Source organism: Canis lupus, chromosome 18, assembly GCF_048164855.1.
Source record: "Canis lupus baileyi chromosome 18, mCanLup2.hap1, whole genome shotgun sequence".
NCBI classification, from domain to species: Eukaryota; Metazoa; Chordata; class Mammalia; order Carnivora; family Canidae; genus Canis; species Canis lupus.
Window position 1 is genome coordinate 27650377 of NC_132855.1, and position 24557 is coordinate 27674933.

The 24557-nt window shown below is 36.0% G+C and overlaps 1 long non-coding RNA gene across 1 annotated transcript; it reads left to right on the forward strand.

Moving 5' to 3' along the window:
- Positions 1-1733: 1733 nt before the first annotated feature.
- LOC140608904 (uncharacterized) lies at positions 1734-24347 on the forward strand. The gene is made up of 3 exons (XR_012010903.1): positions 1734-1886; positions 22301-22396; positions 24016-24347. It is a non-coding gene; the product is annotated as an uncharacterized lncRNA (long non-coding RNA).
- Positions 24348-24557: the final 210 nt, after the last annotated feature.

Here is a 24557-nt window from a genome sequence, read left to right on the forward strand (position 1 = left end):
AATAAGCACTTTCCCCCTGACTTTAAATAATTTTTGAGCATAATTTTGATTACTGTATTTTATTGTCCTAACGATGTACCACAACTTAATGCCAGTCCTTTACAAGTAGAGAGCTAAAATACTTCCTTTTAAGAAAATAAATGTTGATGCAAAGAGCACTCTTCTAAATGGTCTTCTCTGCCTGTGATAATTTCCTGATATTAGATAATTAGAAAGAAAATTTCTTAACCAAATGAACATTTAAGTTTGTGGCTAAAAATGGCCAGATTGCCATCCAGGTCTTTTCTGCTAGTCTACACTCCTTCCCACCAGCATTGCAGGGATTTGCTTGTCTCTCAAGTGTCTTCTTTTAAAACTTTTCCTAGTTCTTCTATCTACAGGAACTGAATTAGTTCTGAAATGATCACCCTACCAAAGGTGATTTCTTATTTTGGCCATGTCTTTTCACCATGATTTTTTCCACCTCTACCATAAGACGATAAACAAGTAAAAGGGAAAAAAATGTAACCAGATAAGACAAAAAAAAAAAATCAGGGAATGTATTTTTTTTATTCTCTAGAACCTTTATAAAATAAACCAAAATTTGGACAATGACCCCTACATCAATTTTATAAGGTAAAATTACTCATTTTTCCCTCTTTTTCTAGACAACTTTTTGGCTACTGGGACTGGCATATCTGTCTGTATTTTTAAATGATTTTATCTATTTATTTGGGAGAGAAAGGGTGAGAGGGAGAGAGGGAGGTCACAAACATTGGGGAAGGGTAGAGGGAGAAGCAGACTCCCCGCTGAGCAGGGAGCTCCATGCAGTATTCTATCCCAGGACCCTGGGATCATAACCTGAGCTGAAGGCAGAACTTAACCCATTGAGCCATTCCGGTGCCCTCTGTATTTTTTAAGATAAATTTAAAATTACTCATTTTAATATATAGAAAGAACATAACTACTTATTTCCCAACTTCTTATGGAGTGCTAGTGGCTCCATCAATACTTCGTGTTTATACAGTTATTTATTTAATCAATTAAAAAATATAATGACATTTTATGTATAGAGTGAATGGGTTCAAAATTGAAAGAACTTGCAGAAGCTCACTTACTCTCCCCCTTAAAGTTCTCCTGAGAATTAAACATCATGTTAAAAAAAAAAAAAAAAAAAAAAAAAAAAACAACCTGGTAAGTTTTTTTAAAAAAATGGCTCAACTCTAGGAATCATCAATATTTTTTTGAAAACCAGAAATTAAAAAAAAAAATCTGTATAGACAAAAGGACCTCAAAATCACTGGGTCCTAAAGAATAAATACAAGCAATCCATCATCCTTAATCCTCTCCCTCATATTCTGAAACAGTCATATTCTTAGTAAGCACGTAATATTCTATAGTGCATACCTCTTCACCATAGTAAGTAATATCTAAAGATACCCTAAATGATAAGCAATGTCCTCATTATCACCAGAAGAATTATATCCATAATTCTTGAATCCATTAACCCGCAACTGTTTTGTCCTTTGTAAATTATTTTATATGTTTAGAAGCTGCTTTAAAATGTAAAGTCTCGAGGCATTTTCTTTTTTTTTTTATTATTTCATCTATTCATGAAATACAGAGAGAGAGAGAGAGAGAGAGAGAGAGAGGCAGAGACACAGGCAGAGAGAGAAGCAGGCTCCATGAAGGGAGCCTGACGTGGGACTCAATCCGGGGTCTCCAGGATCAGGCCAGGCTGAAGGTGGCGCTAAACCGCTAAACCGCTAAACCGCTGAGCCACCCGGGCTGCCCTCAAGGCATTTTCTTAATCATTGTACTGATAGAATAATTTGAATAATCCAAATAAGGATTATAAACACAGAAAAATGGGTTGACTTATTTCTTACACCAAATCATCCATAGAGGTAAGACAAAATCATCTGCATGAATCTGGTACACCTCCATATCTTGACACTCAACTTTTTTTTTTTTTTTAAGAATTTATTTATTTATCCATGAGAGACAGAGAGAGAGAGAGAGAGAGGCAGAGACATAGGCAGAAGGAGAAGCAGGCTCCTCGCTGGGAACCTGATTGGGGACTTGATCCCTAGATCTGGGATCATGCCCTGAGCACAAGGCAGATGCTCAACAGCTGAGCCACCTAGGCATCCTGACACTCAACTTTTCTAAGCAATATGACAGCTTCAGTTTTTTTTCATGTAAGAGACATAAATTTTATGTTCTTTTAATTTTTCTTTCTTTCTTTCTTTTTTTTTTACCATAGTGGACACACAACATTACATTAGTTTCAGGCATACAACATAATGATTTAACAACTCTACACTATATGCTATACTCACCACAATGTAGCTACTACCATCTGTTGGTATATTTGTTAAAAAATTTTTATTTGTTTGTTTATTTGAGAGAGAAAGAGAGTGCAAGTGAATGTGGGGGGCAGAGGAAGAGGGAAAGAGAAACCCAAGCAGATTCTGCTCCACAATGTGTATGTAGCCTACAGAGTCTAACACAGAGCTTGATCTCAGGACCACGAGATCATGACCTGAGCCTGAGCAGAAACCGAGAGTCAGATGTTTAATGTACTTCACCACCCAGGCACCCCAAGTATACTTTTTAATACAAATGTTTTTAGTGCATAACACATCTTATGTTAAATTTTTTTTTTAAGATTTTATTTATTCATGAGAGACACAGAGAGAGAGAGGCAGAGACATAGGCAGAGGGAGAAGCAGGCTCCCTGTGGGGAGTCTGCTATGGAACTCAATCCCAGAATCCTGGGATCATGACCTGGGATCATGACCTGAGACGAAGGCAGAGGCTCAACCACTGAGCCACCCAGGTGCCCCAAAATTGTTTTATTCTTTATCTTTTAAACTAACACTAATAAACTACAAGTAGGTATTCTCAATACCTTCCACCAGTTAAAAAAAAATCCTACTGTTAAATTACTTCTGGAAAATTAAAATAATGTTTTTGAAATCTAAAAGTTATTTGGACATTTGGAATCTAAATACCATTTTAGATGTTGTTTGGGGCGATTTATTTACATACAATTTACAGTCTGAAACCTTCCTTTTGGTCTCAAACTAAGTTCCCCATAATTATCAGGTTACTATTAGTATTCAGAACTGTAAACCAAGAAAAGATCTATATGAAATTGTATTTGAAAGACATAATTGAACTTTCCAAAGAAAGTAAAAATAATCAGAAGCCTTTTACCATCAATGGGCAGCTATTCAGGATGATCATCTTTTACGGTTGCCCAATGTGAAAGCAGATTTTGGCAAAATTAGCACTGAAAATTGAACCAAATATTATACTTGTATGCATAATTTCTGCATGAACATACAATTAAGATCCTTAGATGGAATTTATTATTGCATTCGTCAGCAATTCCATTATAAAAACATGATGGTGGAAGGTTTATAACAAAACTATAAAAATGCTGAGATGAAATCTGATAAGCAGAGTTTAGCACAACTGTTTTCTTAATTACAAATCTTCAAAGAAAATTTCAAAGGCAACGAAGACACTTAAGTACATTTTACATATGACCTTCCAAAATGAACCTGCAATTTGAAAAACCAGGAGATTGTCTTTAATACAAAAAGTAAATTATTTTATTTTTCCAAAAATAACTGGTGGACTAATTTAAAGTACTAAATCTACTTTTCATAGGGTGATATTATTTCATTAAATTTATCTTTAATATAAGATAGAAAAGTATTGAAGTTTTGGTATATACCTTTATCTTGGTGCAAGTTCATTCAAAGGTTCCTGAACTTTGCCAACATGTTGGGTGAAGTTAGTCCTAGTTTCTGGTCACTACCCTCTCTTGCTGTGAATGCTGGACTAAAAAAGATTGCAAAACAAGAGTCAGCAGTTCTGACCATTTTGTTTTGACTTTGGGGTTTCTTTGAATCCAAAGCTCAAAACCAAACCTGGCAGAGGAGGAGAAGTAAAGGAAAGAAGCCATGTAAACTAACATGAATAAAATACCAGAAAGATGGAAAAAATCCTCAAGTCTCTATAATTCAAAGCCTATACATTTCCACAACTTTCTCTGTGACCCTAAATTTTTAGTTCTGTGCCTGAAATATATTCCATAAAGAAATACAAGGAAATGCAAAGAATAGTATGAATGTATTTTAAAACACTTCTTATGGTTACTATTTGGTAGAAATCCATTCTTAATATTGCAGAAAGCAAAGAATTTTTAATGTTCAGTGAAACCAAAAATTTAATAAATATGATGGAAATTATCATAATAAAATGACTTATGGTTACTTAGTGCTTTATGGTTTTCAAAGCACTATTCACGTACCTCCTCTCATTTGATCCTCCCAACTGGATTTCAACGGGATCTAGAGTCTCTCTATTAAATTGAGTCATCACAATACCATCTTAAAAATTCATTCACTCATTGAAATCAGCATGATACTGAGATACCTATAGAGGACCAACGGTCACATATAAGCAACACTTCACTTTGAAAGATATTGTTTCCAAAGATCAAAAGCACCTTAACACACTTTGTGGATGATAAATTATACAAAAGGCTAGTAGAGTCCAGCTCCCTCAAAGCCAAATTTTACCACCTTCCATTTAGGGCTCTGTGAAAGAGATTTCCACCTGCAGTCCGCAAATGTAGATGACCTCAAAGCAGCTGTTGCAGACAGCTTTTTATAATTTCCAGTCTTCAAAAGGGAGGAAAATATCTATGAGAATCTGGAAATAGATCAAACAGTTGGTATACAATAAAAGGCAACAACATCACATACATGTGTTTGAATGAATGAACAAATGAATGGAATATGATTACACAATTATTTTACTGCAGATAATTTTGTGATTTCTCCAAAACTTAGTGAAATCACTAGTTGCATTTGTTACAAATCAGATCTTGAACTCACTGACTATATTTAGTCCCATAGTTTAGTGAAATGTTGGAGAAGCTACAAATGGTCTGAAGGAAAAAAAATGGAATAATTGGATTCTTAGGTCTGAGTATAGTAACAATATCTATAACCATATTTTTATTTATATAATAGCACGTGTTCTAAACACTGAGTTGGGTTCTTTACATAACTATTAAAGTTCAAATAATAATTTTAGGATATGGATACCATGATTACCCTAGCAGTCATGAGGAGAGTATGGAATTAAGAAGTAAATAACTTGCCCAGGCTCAATCAGCAAATAGATAGTGAAACTAAGATTTATACCCAGTCAAGGATTTGAGACCAATTTCTTAGGGACTGAGGTTATTTGTGAATGAGTATATGTTTATTATTTTTAAGCAGAAATTATGTGCTAAAAATAAGTAACTATCTTTATAAGGATCAGAAATGTGGACATGTGTTTATCATGTACCAAAGGAATATAGTTTTTTTAAAACCGGTAAGGTGGACTACTGGTGTAAGTTTTTGAAGAGGCCTTGAAATAATCTTCTATGGATATTTTAAAGTCAAAACTTTCCTCTAGGGGCTTCAATGCAATCCTGCCACAAGAAAAGAGACAAAACTCTTTTTGATGAACATAATGATTATAAACACAAGCTTTGGAATTTGGCAGAAGTGGGTTTGAATTGCAAGTACATCACATCATGTTATGGAAGTAGTACAGCTTATTTAACCTTGTTGGCCTTTAATTTATTCATCTTTAAAATAGAGATAATAGGGCAGCCCTGGTGGCTCAGCGGTTTAGTGCCACCTTCAACCCAGGGTGTGATCCGGGAGACCTGGATCGAGTCCCACATCAGGCTCCCTGCATGGAGCCTGCTTCTCCCTCTTCCTGTGTCTGTGCCTCTGTGTGTGTGTGTGTGTGTGTGTGTGTGTGTGTGTCTCATGTATAAATAAATAAAATCTTTAAAATAAAATAAAATAAAATAAAATAAAATAAAATAAAATTAATAATATTCAGCCAGTTGGGCCATTATAAGGATTGACTGAAATATGTATGCAGAGTAAATGGTGTACAAGCACTCAGTAAATGGTAACTACTATTAAAATACTCATCATCATCATATCCCTTACAACTTTATGGCAATAAAAAGTCTATGAACAAGGCACCACCTTTACTACCAATGATAATATATGAAAGTACAAAATATAAAAAGTAGAATTCATTATAAAATACCTTTAGGTAAATTGAAAAATATCAGATTTTTCCTCCAATATTTTTTATTCCTGGAATACTTATATGTCAGCATTTAGTTCTGGTCTCTGCATCTTTCTAAGTGGAACAATACACACCCGTCAAATGAACAGGGAGATCAAAACTCCCTCCTTTATTTTTTTTAAACTTGTTTTTATTTATTTATGATAGACATAGAGAGAGAGAGAGAGGCAGAGACACAGGCAGAGGAGAGGGAGAAGTAGGCTCCATGCCAGGAGCCCGACGGGGGACTCCATCCCGGGACTCCAGGATGGCGCCCTGGGCCAAAGGCAGGCGTGAAACTGCTGAGCCACCCAGGGATCCCCCAACTCCCTCCTTTAACTTGCTACTGCGATTGCATATATATTTTAAAGGAAAGGAAAGTGATTTTAAATCTGAGAAAAATGATATGAATTCAGAGAAGCTCTTTAAAAAAAGAAAGATAGGGGATCCCTGGGTGGCGCAGCGGTTTGGCGCCTGCCTTTGGCCTGGGGCGCGATCCTGGAGACCCGGGATCGAATCCCACGTCAGGCTCCCGGTGCATGGAGCCTGCTTCTCCCTCTGCCTATGTCTCTGCCTCTCTCTCTCTCTGTGTGACTATCATAAATAAATAAAAATTAAAAAATAAAAATAAAAAAATAAAAAAATAAAGATTTTATTTTACTTATTCATGAGAGACACACAGAGAGAGGCAAAGACATAGGCAGAGGGAGAAGCAGGCTCACTGCAGGGAACCCAATGCAGGACTTGATCTCAGGGCCCCGGGATCATGCCCTGATCTAAAGGTAGATGCCCAGCCATTGAGCCACCCAGGTGCCCCTCATTCAGAGAAGTTCTATTTTATCAGCAGCCTAGACATTACATTTAAATATATATTGTCCAAGTAAGTGTGCGTTTATTCAATCAGATAATTTCTAATGGAATAGTTCTGTATCTTAATTGCAACAGTAGTTGCACTGACCTATATATGTGATAGAATGACATAGAACTATGTCTTTTTACACCGATGTTAATTTCCTGGTTTTGATATTGTAATATAGTTATGTAAGATATAACCAATGGAGAAAGCTGAGTGAAAGGCACACAGAACATCTCTATACCACCTCTGTAATGTCCTATGAATCTATACTTAATTCAAAATAAAAACTGAAAAAATCAGTTAATAACTATGACATTCATTTGAACCTATAAAGCACCTAACAAATGTGAATTATCATTAATTTTAGGGAGACATTCACACATACTTGATTCTTGTCCTGTTCTATAATTTTTCTTCAAGTGTTTCATGAAAGTGAAGCCAAGTTTTGTTCATGGTATTATGTGGATCCTGGAATGAAAATCAGGACTCTACCCCTGAAAGTCATAGCCAAGAACTAAATATCTGATTCTGGATTCTGTGGTCCATGCCAACTTCCTTGGCCAGATACATTCATTCTCAAGTATGGGTTTGAGTGTTGGAAGAGCTACACATCCTAATTTTGCCACTTACTAGATTAGATAACTCACTTAAAAGATCTGGGCTTCAGTACCAATCCTGGTCTATAAAGTAGAAGTAATAAATGCAGAGTTATATAAATTGTCAGAAGAGATCACATAAAGTGCTTAGTACAATGCCTCATACAAAGTAAATATTTAGTGAATGTTGTTATTGTTTATGCTATTTCAATGTTGAACGTGTATATAAAATAAAATGACAATTCAGCCTTTTAGAAAGGCTCATGAGAACAAATACGAAAACAATATTAAATTGTCTTGCTTCTCCTAAACAGAATCAGTCTTTTAATTAGCATGGCATTTGTGCCAAATTTAATCTGCCAGCATTATAGTAAATTTTTGTTTAATTTTGTTTTTAAACATAGAAATTTAAAGATAAGGCTTCTGGTCCATGACATGTAATCACAATCTTTGATCTGCCAGGAAGGTCACTGTAAACCCTACTTTTCTGAAATAACCTCTAAAATTTTCATATAAAGTTTTTTATATGAAAAGATGATACCTTGATTGGTAAATCCTCCGAGAATTTATTTTTGAACAAATTCATTTTGAAGGCTGTAGTGTTGGTAATAGCAATTGAGAAGTAGAACTGCCTCAATTATTATGCATACCTGATCTAGACAAACATGAAATATGAAAACCTGGAACTCAGTTCAGTCAACCAGGAATAGATACACAATCATGCTTTGTTTTAGGTTCCCTGAGGGACATAGGAGTCCCTATGCACCCCAGAAGTTTAAATAATTGCCACCTGCTTTCCACAGAAGAGAATCAGAGAGGAAAGGAGAAAAGGACCCTCCTTGGAACAACAGAGAGGGAAGTTGGGTCTCAAGGTGCATTATTGGAAATCCTGCACTATTTCTGCCATTTATACCTTTATGAAAATTTGGCACCTAGCTTTACCCTCTTTATTCGTGGATTTTTTTTCACTCTGAAATTAGTAAATTTATACAAAATCTTTGAAAAGTTTTGTACACTTTGGCCTAAATTTATTTGTAATTTAAATAGGAGTTTTTGAAAAGATGAAGTTGGCATGAATTTCTCTCAACATTTAAAAATGGGTAACTCTAAAAAAATTAAATAAATAAATAAAAATGGAGTGTCTGGGTGGCTCAGTGGGTTGAGTGTCTGATTCTTGATTTCAGTTCAGGTCATGACCTCGGGGTCCTGAAATCAAGCCCTGTATTGGCTCCATGCTCAATGAAGACTCTGCTTGAGATTCTCTACCTCTCTCTCTCTACTTCTCCTTCTGCTCATGCTAAATAAATCAATAAATATTAAAAAAATAAAAACGAAAATGTGTAACTCTTTCATATCCACTATTTTAATAATTTTTATTCCTTGCATAGAAAGATAAAAGGATAATTGTCATGTCTTGTTCCTTTGAAAAGCTTTGATTCAACTTTAAATGGTTTATTTGAGGGTTGATGGTAAAGGGCCTTCTGAAATTTACTAAAATTTTTCTGACTTGGGGAGCATACCCACTTTCAAATATTCTCACCATGGGTTCATACTTTGACCAAAAAATGTGGTAACTATAGTTAACAAACATTTGACAAGTGGTTTTGTTAATTGTAGATCTTATTGAACATGCCACACCATTGCTTTCATCACTATTCCCTTGCTTAATCTCACCGCAGTCCATTAAAATTAGAGCAGATGAGCTCAGTTAAAATATGCATACTGGATGCCACTTTGTTTCAAGATGACACAACCACAAATTAAACTTCATACCCTTACTAGTATATTGCATTTCATCAAATTCAATCAACCACTTCTAAAGTTAACATGAAGCAGGCTTAAAAATGCTTAGGACTTAAAGTATTGCACAACAAAACACAACAAAAATCTTCCCAAATTGCATCCACATGAAATAATACACCATACTTTAATCCAAATCTCAATGTCCTTATCCAGGACACCCTCCAAGCTTCTCTTTCTATGGTTATAACCCTTCCTTCCATTGTATGGTTCACATACATGCAAACATGCATACATGTAAAAGTCTTTTTATCAGAACGCATTCAAAAGTGTTTTAGAATGGGTGGTCCTTATGTAAATTTTTTCACTATTAACTCAAATCTTTTTTTTTTTAATTATTATTATTATTTTTTTTATTTATGATAGTCTCACAGAGAGAGAGAGAGGTAGAGACACAGGCAGAGGGAGAAGCAGGCTCCATGCACCGGGAGCCCGATGTGGGATTCGATCCCCGGTCTCCAGGATCGCGCCCTGGGCCAAAGGCAGGCGCCAAACCGCTGTGCCACCCAGGGATCCCTATTAACTCAAATCTTAAAACTGATTTCATATCTCTTCCTTTTTCTTCATACTTTGGTAGTTTCACTATTTTTTCAAATTGCCATCTCTTTCTTGAATATTTCATGTAATATTAATGATTGTTGAGCATTTCTAACTTTTGTCACCAAAATTCAAGTAAGCATCAGTGTCTTTACATATATTGAAAACAAGCCCAGGAATTATTCCAGTTACTGACTGATCATTAGCCACACATAAGTATATCAGACCTAAATATAATTACCAAGACCAGCAGCCAGTAAATTGTAGAAAAGGTGTCTGGAATTGCCATTCAGGAAACCTACAGAACACTCATTGATTAGATGAGGGTCATTTACTCAATGAGAAAAACAGAATTTTCCCTGGGAGCAGAACTACTTCCTCTTGGAGAGATTCAATACTATCTGAAGTTCAGGTAATTTACCATATCAAGAAAGGCGTTAGGATTCAAGAATGCTCTCTGAACTTTGGCTCTAGTTGAGAAGATCTAAGCCGTATTTTACAAGATTAGGGCATTTTGTGAATTCTTACAGCTTGCTTACAGAAATTTCACTAGTAGGAATTTAGCCTAGGAAAATAACACTATATATTATTGTTTATAATATTGAGAAAATAACCTAGATATCTAAAAATGTAAGTCCTTAAAAGATGTAAGTCCTTGTTTAAAATTGTGGTCACCTGGGTGGCTCAGTTGGTGAAGTGTCTGCCTTAAGCCCAGGTCAAGATCCGGGGTCCTGCGATGGAGCCACACTGGGCTCCCTGCTCAGTGGGGAATCCGTTTCCCCCTCTGTCCCTCCCCTCAACTCATTTTCTCCCACCCTCCCTCTCTCTCAAATAAATAAATTGTTGTGGTCATTTAAAGGATGATGTACAAAAGAGATTGTGCTGTGAAAAGATGATTCCAAAAAATGATAAATGAAAAGGTATACAGCTAAATGTAAGGCATGATTTCATTTCTGTTTCATATAGATATGTGTATAAATATATGTGTTTACGTATGCATTTTACTTACATATAAATATTTATATATGGATGTAAATATTTTACATATGCTCTATAATTGGCCATTTTTGTACTTGTTTATATTTTTCCAGTTTTCTAACATTCTTTTGTAGTCAGAAAAATAGCATAATTAAAAAAAAAAAGAAAAATAGCATAATTATTTTAAAATAAGTGGGACTACATCAAACTAAAAGCTCTGCACAGCAAAAGAAACTATCAAAAAATTAAAAGGCAATCGATGGAATAAGAGGAAATATTTGCAAATATCTATCTGATAAGAGGTTTAAATCCAAAATATACAAGTAACTCTTACAACTCAATAGCAAAAAACACAAATAATCCAATTAAAATGGACAAAGGACAGGAAAAGACGTTTGTCCAAAGAACACCTACAAACGGCCAACAGGTACATGAAAAGGTGCTCAACATCACTCATAAGCATGGAGATGCAAATCAAAACCACAATGAGATGTCATCTCACACCTGTCAGAATGGCTATTACCAAAAAGAAAAGAGAGAAGTGTTGGTAGGATGTGGAGAAAGGGGAACCCTTTTACAATGTTGGTGGGAATATAAATTAGTAGTCACTATGGAAAACAGCTTGAAGGGTCCTCAAAAAGTTAAAATAAAACTATTATATGACCCAGCAATCCTATTGCTGGTTATCTATCTGAAGGAAATGAAGGCAGTGTCTGGAAGGGATATCTGTGCTCTTCATGTTCACTGCAGCATTATTTACAACAGCTGAGACACGGAAGCAACCCGGTGTCCACTAATAAATGAATGGATAAAGAAAACGTGGACTATACATGGATTGGAATACTATTCAGTCATTTAAAAAAAGAAGAAAATACTGTCTTTTGCAATTAGTGATGGATTTTGAGGTCATTAAGTCAGAGAAAGACAAATACTGTATATTCTTACTTACATGTGAAATCTAAAAATACCAAAATCATAGAACTGGAGTAGAATGGTGGCTGCCAGCAGTTGTGGGGCAGAGGAAATGGGAAGATGTTAGTCAAAGGGAACAAACTTCCAGTTAAAAGATTAATTCTGAGGGTATAATATACAGCATTGTTCTAATGAACAATACTGTATTATAGACTTGAAAGTTGATAAGAGAATGGATATTAAATGTTATCAAAATGAAAAAAGAAAAATACAATTATTAAAAATAGCCACACAAAACAATTTGTGAATTTTGTCAGTTGTGTGTCAGGATGCTATTACTTAAGGGAGAACTATTGCCTTCTTAGCTCTAAAATATTTAAAACTAGGCATTTAATATGCTGAGATGTGACATTCTGTAATATTTTTCTTTGGATACCGCAGAGCATAACATTATCAGCATACTAGAGGCCTCTCTCATGCTTCCCTCCAATTATGGCCCTTCTCTCCCTACAAGGATATCCAGTAACCTGATTTTTAACAACCTTGATTAGCTTCCCAGTTTTTGTATTGTTTTATGTGTAATGGAAATCATCGGGTTTGGAGAAAAGACTGCTTTTCAATTACAAATCTGTCTTCAATAAAACATGTATTTTGACATTCCTCCTCCCCAAACATACAAGAGAAGTTGAAATTAATTAGCAAGATAAGGAATAAATTTACCAATAACTACACAGAGTTAAAAACTAAAAGGAAAAGTACTTGCAAATATACACTTCAATTTTATTGATACTGAAATGGAAAATGCAAGTGGAAATTTTAACAATGTTGTGAGCCTTCTTAAACACAGCTGAGTTCACCCACAACTTACACACATACACACACACACGCCTAATAAAAATAACTATCATAAACTATACTAATTTCTAAGGAAATTCCTGGTTTTTAAACAATTAGCACCACAGTTTTCTTCCTATTTAGCTCCATGGGCATTACAATGCATGTATGAGTGCTTGTGCATGTGCATTGTGTGTGTGTGTGTGTATGTGTGTGTGAAGGTACAAATTGTATAACATTTAGTGTTTACTTCATCTTTTTAAAGGACATATTAGAACCAGATAAGTGTACATATCCATATGCATATTCATTGTCATATACTTTTCATATTCATGTTTGAAAACTGCCATATATTAAAAGAAAAAATATATTTCTAACATAATTTCAAAATATTTCAAACTTGCACTGCTTTTAATAACTTTTATTGTTTTTAACATGTGACATTTTATCCCCATTAGCAATAACAGATGTCTAATGCATTAAAAAGGAAAATCCTGCACATATGTTGAAATAGAGGACTTTACTGAAAGGAAAGCATGTGCTTTGATTTATATTAGTCAAAATTTAGATACTGTACTTGGTGCTATTTCAGGAAATGAAAAGGTGAGGAAACAGTTATATACTAGTAAACCAGAGCAAAAGTCTCCATAGAAACCAAAACAGTTTCAGTGGGAGCCACATAAGCTAAATTAATACCTAGAATATGGTCATATTAGCCCCTAGAGAGCTAATTCGAATGGAATAAAAACCTGTCTACTGGTTCATGCATGTTACATAGTATTTACAATTATTCTTTGTTCACGTCTGATTGTCAAAAACTCATCAGTCGAGACTATGAAAATCTGTGTGAATACTAAAGAGAAAAGATCACAAAAAGTCTATTATCTTCACTACAAGTCAAAGGGCAAACTGAAAAATAATGAAGGAGAAATCCCATTTTATTTGTATTTGGCTGGTGTTTTGCCTCAGATTTCACAGACACTCCTGTAGACGTGGCTCCCCACTCCACTGCAGACAGTGCTGAGTGAGAAATCATAAGCCAGTAGAGACAGCAATTGATTTATTGAACAACTACTATGCACTAGCTGCCTACATATACTATGTCATCCCATCCTTACAAAATACTATGATGAATATTAACATGTCAACTTTACAAATAAAAAAAAACAAACAAGCTCAAATTGGATAAAATATCCTGTCTAAACTTAGACAGGGTGGAGCCTGATTTTGACCTAGTTGTCTCTTTCTCTAGAGGTGACTGTGACAAATGTTGCCATAGTATAGCTCTGTGCCCCTGTCAATTAGCTGGACGATGGCATGTACTCCTTGTGAAGGTGGCCCAGCATTGTTTGTGCATCCAGTTTGGTAAGGAACTTATTTAAGTACAGACTGAAGGACTCCTTTAAGGGTTACTGTTAGTTCCTATGGTTTCAATTTATACCATCTTTCAATACTATATGTGTTGCTAGCAGGATGATTTGAATTTTATGCAATTTATATTTTGTTTCCTTACTCTCATTTTCTATATTGCTTTGTGTTCACAGAGTGTGAAAGAGTTTCTTCCATCTAAATTGGGCTGTTTTCTTAAATGCTTCAGAAATACATATGTGTGACCTACATGTATAGCTTCTTACTGCCTGATAACTATAACAAAAAGGCTACCACCTCAAGACCACATAATCCTTGATATTTCCTTCATGCGATGCATTTGAGGCTCTGATTTAGAATTAATGATGAGGTACACTGTCATCTAAAGTATCCTACATAGGATATTTATCATATTTATGATGCTTGGAACAGCAAAAAAAAGGGGGGGGAGGAGGGGAGAGTATGTGAAATATATAAGCATTAGATAAATCTATCTCGTGTTTTGGCTGATATGTCCTAACTAGTCCAACCTTTGTGCTACTGGACAGTTACTTTGTTTTTTTTTTTCTTTTTGTTCACTGTATTTTTCTGGCTCCTTAGCAAAATTAAAACTAAATTGAGATGATCTTCTATAAGTGAAATTCTAACCTTAAAACTGAGAAAATTTCCTCGCAAAGATGTTTACTTCATCATCTCCACAAAAGGAAAATACAACTTATGGGTTTAAACTAGTTCATATCTAAATACAATTCTAGTATAAGACAATAACATTGCCAAGTTATAATGCCAAAGAACCCAAAAACAATGTAAAGAGCAGCACCGAAGTCAGAAATGTCAAGTCCTACTTGCAAGAGGACAGTGTGGACAAACCCCAGTGAAACATCTTTTAAGAGGGAAGGGTACTATTCAGACTAAACTATGAATCTAAGGGTGGCTGGAAACTTTTCATGGAGGCTGATCATAAATTTACTACTGAATGAATCAAGTGGCATAAGTGAATATAATTCTTAGATTTATAACATTTAATTCAGAAATAGAGGTTCTCTGGGGCACCTGGGTGGCCCAGGGGTTGAATGTCTGCCTTTGGCTCAGGTCATGATCTTGGGGTCCTGGAATCGAATCCTGCATCGGGTTCCCCACAGGGAGCCTGCTTCTCCCTCTATGTCTATGTCTCTGCCTCTCACTCTTGTCTCTTATGAATAAATAAATACAATCTTTAAAACACATACACACACAGAAATAGAAGTTTTCTTGAAATAAAATTCCAACAATTGGGAGAATTTCCGTGTCAGAAGATATGACTTATGACATTTTCCTTATAAGCTTAAAGTATAAGACCATTATTGTATCTCTGATTTTGTGAATGTTCTTTAGACTACTTCAATATTGCATAAATCTGTTTTTCCCCCATACTGACTGGTTTGCTACAAGTTAGTTGTTGGTGCTTTTTAATATTCCTATATCATTCGTAATTGGCTTTCAATGCATTTATATTACAATTCTACTAGTCCTTTCTTGATCATTCATGCCACAAGGATAAGTGGCTATGTATAACAAAAAATAAATAAAATCCTCATAGATCTCTCTTGCCTCCCTTCTCTTCCCTCTTTCCCCACAGTTTTTCCCCTTGTTCATGTTGTCACTGTTAGATTCATTAACTAAATTTTATATAATAGCATATAAAAGTTTATTTTCTTTTCTAGATTCTTTCCTTCTGTGAAAAATGCATGCAAATTATGTTTTCTACAGAAATTATAGAGAAGAAAACATGAACATCTATTTTCTTCAGTTTAGTGAAGTGAGTGGGCTATAAATATCTCCTTTGGGAGAGAGAAGTTGACAACATGATCAAGAAGGTGAACAATTTCCTGACTTCCCTTTCCCAAGTCAATATGTATGGTCATTCTTATGTGCAGCCCTACACTAAGCAAGCACATAAATGTTAGCGAGGAGAGAGTGAAAAGTAGCAATAATGTAGGCTCAGTTTACATTTAAATTGGGCTGGAGCAAACTGAGTTCTCTTGCTCTGTTCAGCATCCAACTCTTGTGCTAACTTTCAGGAAGAATTTAACAAAAATCTATCAAGTTTATTGGATGCTTACTATGGGCTTGACTCTGTTCTCAACACAATTTTCTCCTTCAGTTAAGATATCTTCCCTAAAATGAGCTCACAGTGGAATGAGGGATATACACTTACTCAGCTTGTGCAGATACTGGATGGGACATGTGGGAGTCTTAGGAACACTAGCTATTGGAATATAATAGAAGACATGTACTTAATATATTGTAAGTTGTGTGGTACCTTATACTGAAATGCCCTTAGGTTGAGACTGCTGGAAGAGGAGCACTGACATGCTGAGTAAAACAGCCACATACCTAGCACGCACACTATGACTAGGTCTAAAGGAGTAAATTCTAAGCCATGCTGAAGCCAAGATTCATGACTATTTTATTCACTACTTGATTAAGAGCCTGTTAATTATCCAACACGACCCATTCTCCCCTTCTTCCTTTAGCAAAAGAAACTGTGAAAGTGATGCTTGACATGGCTATCCAGCTAATGACTACATTTCACAGCCTCACTTGTAGTTAGTTGTGGCTAAGGGACTATGAGCTAATAATGGCATGTGAGGAGTAGTCACATGTAATTTCTAGACAGGGCCCTTTCGAGAGGACATGTCTTCCCTTGGCTTCTCTCCTTTCTCAATGGCTGGAATGCAAAATTGAAAGGAGACCTAGGGTGGTCATGTGGTCCATGAAAGAGAAGTCATATTTTGAGGATAGAGTAAGAAGTTAAATCAACAAGGCTGAGCCATTAAGCCAAGCCTATAACACCTATCCAAATTTTTCATAAAACAAGCTGTACTGTTTAATCCAGTACATTTTTTAATCTATTATAGTACTATATCCTACTTAATATATCTCTTCCTCCCAGGTGCCTGGAACAGTGCCTGACATATAAAAGGGTCTCATTAATATTGTGCACCAGGAAGGAGCAGAATGAACTCACACTGCACAAGTTTTTAAGCCTAAGGCCAGAGTACAAACAGGCAAGGACTAAGTTTAAATTGTTCTAACCATGTTAAGCTGATATGAGAGAGCAAGTGCTACATATTATGCCTTTTCCCCACCCCAGTTTATAACATATCACAACTCCTCATACCCTAGCCTCATCTCACAAGGCATAAGTCTGATATTTCAGAATGGAAAAACAATCGCTGGACAAAATGAAAGAGAGCCTGAAATGTGATAGAGTAGAAGTCAGCTTGGGTACATTATAGAACACAAAGTATTGTCATTTTATGACAGTACAAACAATATTAATTTGATTGCAATACAATTTTTTCAAACAAATAGTTAAAATATATCTTATCTAAATTCAAAGTTTTAAATTATAAGAAATTTAGCATGCTTTTAGTTCATCTGTCTTTTATGACTTTCTCTTTGGTTAATGAAGTCTGGGCTAAGAATACTAAATTACAGAAGATGGTAATTATTGTTACACTCTTGCCACCAACTAGGGCAACAAAGCTTTCAAATTACATTACTCATGTCTTCCATTTAAGACATTGTTGGGCTCAATGGTTTTCTCAACCTTACTTCATTTTACTATCAAATTTCAGGGAGCAAAATCTAAAAATCACTTCTCAATAGCTTTTAATATCTCAGCTAAGAAAGATAGTATTTACTGAAGATAGCCAGAAGTATATGTATTATTCAGGACATTCAAAAATCTCTGACAGTATTAAACCACACAGAGAGAACTGCTTTTGTTAAGGTTACTTGTAGTAAGTCATCTTTGTCACCATAACATCATAAACCTATGTTAAATAGCTTTATTTAAAAATAAAAACAGAACAGCCCTATGAAATTTGGGTATTTAATATATTGTCATGAATAAAATCCTTTATGAAACTGAATGCTTCCTTTTCCAATTTACTTAAGTAAAAAAAAAAAAAAATCTTTCAGGAATAGTCAGACTTCTCCTGGACTCGTGTGTGGAGTGTGTGTGTGTGTGTGTGTGTGTGTTTCCCTCATGAAACCTATGGTATTTCTGTGTGTGAGGAAGAAATGAGGAGTGGAAAAACAAAAGATATTTATTTTGTAGAGTAATAAATAATCCAGAAGGGGCATAGGGATTAGTGGAGGAGTATAATTTTAAGTAGTAGGGTGATATTTATGAAATTAGAGATAATTTATTTTCCCAAGAAGAAAGCAGGACAAATTGAGAAGATGCAATAATCGATAATACCAGTATTTTTAAATGGTGGATCAGAAACTTGGTTCTAAGAAGTCTAGTATACAATATGAATAGGTGCCACAAAAAAAAAAAAAAGACTGTAGTCTTTTCCTTTCTCATCAGTATTTGTGCTGGTGCTCCTACACACACACACACACACACACACAAAATGCTCAATATGTGTGTGTATATACGCATATATATGTGCATGTACATTCATATATATACACACACACCTATATATGTGGCATATATAGCTATAGTAAGACTAGATATGTTTATCAAACAATTTCAGAATCTAGTTAGAATTAATATTTGGTTGAATATCTGTGGGAAGAAACAGTGTCCAAATCCGTGTTTTTAAAACAAGTGTCTTTAAAATCCCTGATTTTTGAGGAACAGATAATACTTTATATTTCACTGTTAAGTATACTGGCTAAAATGTAAGTTTAAGATAACACTGAGGTAAATTGAGAAATATTTAACCTGTGATAGGACCTGCATATTTTTGTACATTCCTAAAGAGAGTAATAATCGAAAAACAAGAATTTATGGGATTCCCATTTTGCACACTATGGAGCCCACAAGGAATATGGGAAGAGTCTGGTTTCTTCTTCTTTCTTCTTTCTTCTTTCTTCTTTCTTCTTCTTCTTCTTCTTCTTCTTCTTCTTCTTCTTCTTCTTCTTCTTCTTCTCCTTCTTCTTTTCTTTTCTTCTTCTTCTTCCTCCTCCTCCTCCTTCTTTCTTCATTCTTCTTTCTTCTTCTCCTTCTTCTTCCTCCTCCTCATTCTTTCTTTTTTCTTCTTCTTCTTCTTCCTCCTCTTCCTCCTTCTCTTCCTCCTCCTCCCCCTCCTCCTTTCTTTTTCTTTCTTTTTCTTTCTTTCTTTCTTTTCTTTCTCTTTCTTTCTTTCTCTTTTCTTTCTTTCTTCTTCTTCTTCTTTCTTCTTTATTCTTTTTTTCTTCTTCTTTTTAAAGATTTTATTTATTTATTTATTCATGAGAAACACAGAGAAAGAGGCAGAGACATAGGCAGTGAGAGAAGCAGGCTCCCTGTAGGAGCCTGATATGGGAGTTGATTCCAGGACCCCAGTATCACAACCAAAGGCAGACACTCAACCACTGAGCCACCCAGGTGCCCCAAGAGTCTGGTTTCTCATAGCAATTAAGCTTCTCAGGAAGAAAATACTAACAAATGAAACAGATTCCAATGTGAGCCACTTAACACTAACTTGTGCTACAGGGAGTCTCAATGGTATGAATTCTGGAAATGCCATCTCTCTTGGAGTTCTGAATACACTGCACCCAAACTAATTTCCTACTATAGCGTGAATACCCAATCTGTCCATCTTGATAGGGAGACTGTACTCCTTGTAATCGCTTGGATGGAGGAAAGGGTGGGCTGGAGTCAAGAGATGGATTAATGATGGCTCTCAGGTTTTTAGGCTAAGCAATTAGATAAATAATCTACTGAGCTTGTGGGAGGAACAAATTACATTAGAGTAACAATAAGTTCAAGATGTCTGTGAGAAACCCAAAGTGTGGTATGAAGCAGATAGTTGAATAAGAATCTTCAGCTCAGACAAAACACCACCTACTATGGAAAATGGAAGTCATATGGCTCCTGTTACCATTTCTTGGTAGCCAGGGCATGGATAAATTATTGAACCTCCTCCAATTAGTGTCTCCATTTTGAACTTTGAGACCTCAGGGAGTGAGACAGGAACATAGGAACAGCTGCTCTTCAAACAAATTGAATCATGGATTAATTTCCTCATTTACCCTGTAAACCCTTCCTTTTGCACTTAGAATTGAATGTAAATGCTGCATCTCAAGTCTACAAGGTACCACCTAACTTAGTACTCATTTAAAATAATGATATCAGGGCACCTGGGTGGCTCAGTCAGTTAAACATCTGCCTTTGGCTCAGGTCATGATCCCAGCCTGCCAGGGTCCTGGGATGGAGACAGCTCTTGGCTCACCGCCGAACCTGCTTCCTCCTCTCCCCGCTGCTTGTGCTCTATCTCACTATTTCTCTCTCAAATAAATAAATATTTTAAACTTTAAAAATTTTTTAAATTAAATAAATAAAATAATACCAAACACATATCAAGTGCCAGGCACCGTTTTAATTACTTATGACTCTTTTCATCATGACAACAACTGATGATGTACATTATCCTCTCTCCTTCACAGGAAGCATGGAGGAGTAAGTAACCTATCTAAGGTTACATGGGTAGTGATAAGTTGAGTCATATTTGAACCTAGGCTGACTGGCTCCAGAATCTGGTCTGTAATCTACTGCACTGTTTTCTATGACAATTCTGTCTTGCCAGAAAAGGGAGAAGTACTCTGGACTTCTAAAATGTCTTATAGTTCTAGCTCTATGATTTTACTCAAGTGTTTTCTTTATATGCAGTTTCTCCAGTTCTGCAATTGCAATGTTTTAGGAATTTTATAATAAACTAAAATGACCATCTAATTTAATCTAGGGAAATGACCTAGATTCTTATTTTTAATCTGCTTTCCTTCTATTCTATTCTCCAATAGATCCTCTACCATACCTATTAACTCAGGGAAATGACAAAAGCTAAAGCACCCTGTGTTTGTAGCTTCTATTGCTGTTGTATTCACAAGTAAAATCTAACAATCACTTTGTCTTACCAAAATTTGCTGTGAAATTCTCTCTCCCATTTAAAATATGTATTAAAATAAAATAAAATAAAATATGTATTAAACAAGTTCTGTAAAATGTTTTAATGAATCTCTAGAAAATATCTGGGTGCCCAATTTTTCATGTAAGAATCAAAATAATGAACACAATAGTGAATGAATGTTACATGAACCTAGAACTAAAGTTGATTTTTCCTGATAATTATATTAGACTATAGTCTATTTTGGAGAATGGCCCAGTTAAAAAATAAATTAAATATAATTCATTTGCAGTATCTGCTCTTCAGTTATGCTGAGTCCACTGATATGCTTCAAATTTCACATCTTTGTTGTTCTTGTCAGAATATTTTTAACAATTATTTATCCTCAGCCTAAACACTTGGTTGTGAAATTAAAATTGCCATTAAAGTTGCTTATGACTGCTTGTGGATATTTTTGTTTTCCTCAGTCATTATATATACTTCATATTCCCTGGAAATAGTTCTACTCTTGAATATAACTACATTTAAATAGGTCCATTATAATTAAAGCAAAGAGACTATGATTCGTATTTGCTCTTAACATGCATCTGATGGTGAAACAGAAGAGTATGCATTATTTGATAAACACTTTTCCAGGTTCTAAGATCCTGGCAGACATCAAAATGATGAGAAGGCCAGTGGGTTCTTGTTTCCTCACTATCTCATTGTACTCTATCTAGAACTGAATCGAAAAGACACCTCGACAGCAACAGCCACATGGAAGAGCAGGCATGGAAGGCTTAGACAGGCCTTGGAAAAACTGCAAAGGCCTTAATACCACAACCATTCCTTTCTTCATAACTTTCCTTAACTTCCGATCTCAGCTCTCCAATGTGTCCCTGTGTCCTTGGCTACCTTGGGCCCCTCCCTTCTTGAGAAAACTGCCATACAGTGGAATTCACTCAAAGGTTTTAGTAAGCCAATGTGTTACCTCACCTTGGGAAATCTGCCATCTAAAAGAGGAACCTGAAGAGGACAATGCCAGGCCCCAACATAATGAGTTACTTGTAACAGGTTTAAAGCATGACTATGGGAAGTATCAAGTGGTTTTGGAGGAAGCCCCTCCTGCTCCCTTTCAAACCACTTCACTGCCTGTTTTTACTTATATTTGGCACAAAAGTTTAAGCCCACAGTTGGCCACAAGCAGTTTTCAGAACTAGAAGGAAACTCATTCTCATCACTTTGGAAAATGCTTTTAGATTCCAAATATTGTCAAATTGTGGAGTTCAAAGCAGTCCCAGAGAAAACTTTTTCATCTATAAAACTATCAGACTAGATAATTTCTAAAATCCTTTAAAAGTTTACACATTTTTGAATTTTACACATTTTTCAATTACTTCATTTGACAGATGAGGAGAGTGATACCTCCAGATCTGAATCCATCCAGTCCTTTTCTCTCAGCTTCGTATTATCCTGTCCACGTGCCCCAAAGCTATTGCAATGGTGTAAGTTCTCATTAGTAAACTGCTGTACTTACATAATGTATATTGTGGGTTGAGCCAAGAATTCCCTAAATATAATCACATAGCTGTCTAATTCATCCATCCCCAGCACTGTCTATCCATAGGCTGTATTTTTTTTAATATTTCATTTATTTATTCATGAGACACACAGAGAGAGGCAGAGACATAGGCAGAGGGGGAAGCAGGCTCCCTGCAGGGAACCCAATGCTGGACTCAATCCCAGGACTCTGGGAGCATGACCTGAGCCAAAGGCAGACACTCAACCACTGAGCCACCCAGATGCCCCCATAGGCTGTATTTCTCAAATATAAATCTAAACATGTCCTTTCCTTGCTTAAGAGTCTTCAATTTCCCCAATTGCATTTAGAATAAAATTAGCATGGCACAGGAAGTTAGTGATCTAAACTTTGTGTCCTTTCCAGCCGTTCTCACACTCCTTCCATCTCCTGCCATACAAGACTTCTTACCAGCCCCTGAGCACAGCATGCAGGCTCCTGTGCCCCTGCCTCTGCCCATGCTGATCCCAGTGTCTTTCCTTCCCTCTACCTTTTCTACTTCTCATCTGGTTCACTCCACGGTCCTTCTAGAGTAAAGCAGAGATAAAGGGTAATTCAGGAACACTGCAATGTATGCTTCCTGTAATATTTATGGCTATCCAATTCTGCTGAAGAGAACAGATGACACAGTATAGAAATAAGACAAAGAAAAGAAATGACACTGGGACACCTGGGTGGCTCAGGGTGAGATCCCAGAGTCCCAGGACCAAGTGCCACATCGGGCTCCCTGCATAGAGGCTGCTTCTCCCTCTACCTATGTCTCTGCCTCTCTCTGTCTCTCATGAATAAATAAATAAAATCTTTAGAAAAAGAAAGATGATAGTAAATATGGAAAGTAACCTCTAAGATATCTTAGATATCACTAAAGTGAATAGGAAGGGATAGAAAGACTATGTAAGCATCAAATAGTCATGAGGCTCTCAGGGAATCCCATAATCATGAGGTCTTAGGCTCCCTTTTGGTAACATCCTACCTGGCCCACTTGTTCTCTGGCCCAGATAGAAAGATAAAATCTGTAACTGCTCAGAGGCTGTGTCAAGTCCCAAGACAAAAGTATTTGCCTTCTGTAATAGAGCAAGGTTATTTTACCTTCAAGCATCCTCCAACATTGCTCACCCTTACTTTGGACCTCTTAACCATACCATCAGCAAGGAAAGCTGATGGAAGGACAGAGAGGAAAAGAGAGAGAATGATGTGAACTCATGTACTCCAGGATTTGGGTAGCATGGCCCTGCCTGCCTGTTTGCAACCTATTCTAGTATATTAACCTACTCTCTTTCCTTTTCTTGCTGTATATTTTATTTTTTTTAAGATTTTATTTAATTATTCATAAGAGACAAAGAAAGAGAGGCAGAAACATAAGCAGGGGGATAAGCAGGAGCCTGATGAGGGACTCAATCCCAGGCCCCTGGGATCATGACCTGAGCCAAAGGCTCAAGCCACCCAGGTGCCCATGTATATTTTAAATTGACTTAATAAACCATGTGACATGTGCATCGTAATCTGGTTGGTGAGCCTTTCTGTGTGTTTCTCTCTCTGGAACAGGCTTCCTAGAAGTGTATCTGGAGATTACCATGGCAGTGAGGTAATGTCCCAATGCACAAAGTCATCTTGTCACCTTAGACCAGGTCCAGTGTCCTTCCTTGACATTCTTTGAAAACATCTATCATAGCAGTTGGCTCTCCATGTTACAAAATTGTTTTCATGTTTTAGTTCTCATTAGAGTGACATCTTTGATGTCAGGGACTAAATCTTCTTACTCCAAGTACCTAATATAATTAGAGACGGATGCATTTTTATCAAAGAATAAATAAACGTGCTGTAATTAGTGCCAGTTGAACCCAGAATTCAGGTCTTCTGAATGCACCATTAGGCAGAACCAGGTGTTGAATGGGGGTAAGTGAGAATAAAATGCATCAGTTATAGCTAAGTCTTCACTGAGGTATCTCAGGTGGGGAAGGCAAAGGTACTGACCTTGGCTAACCACAGGGAAAAACACCAAGCTTGATCTCCACTGCAGAGATCAAATAGAAAACAAGAAATGAGCTAGGATTTCTAAAATCTTACCAAGATCAGAAGCATTTTTC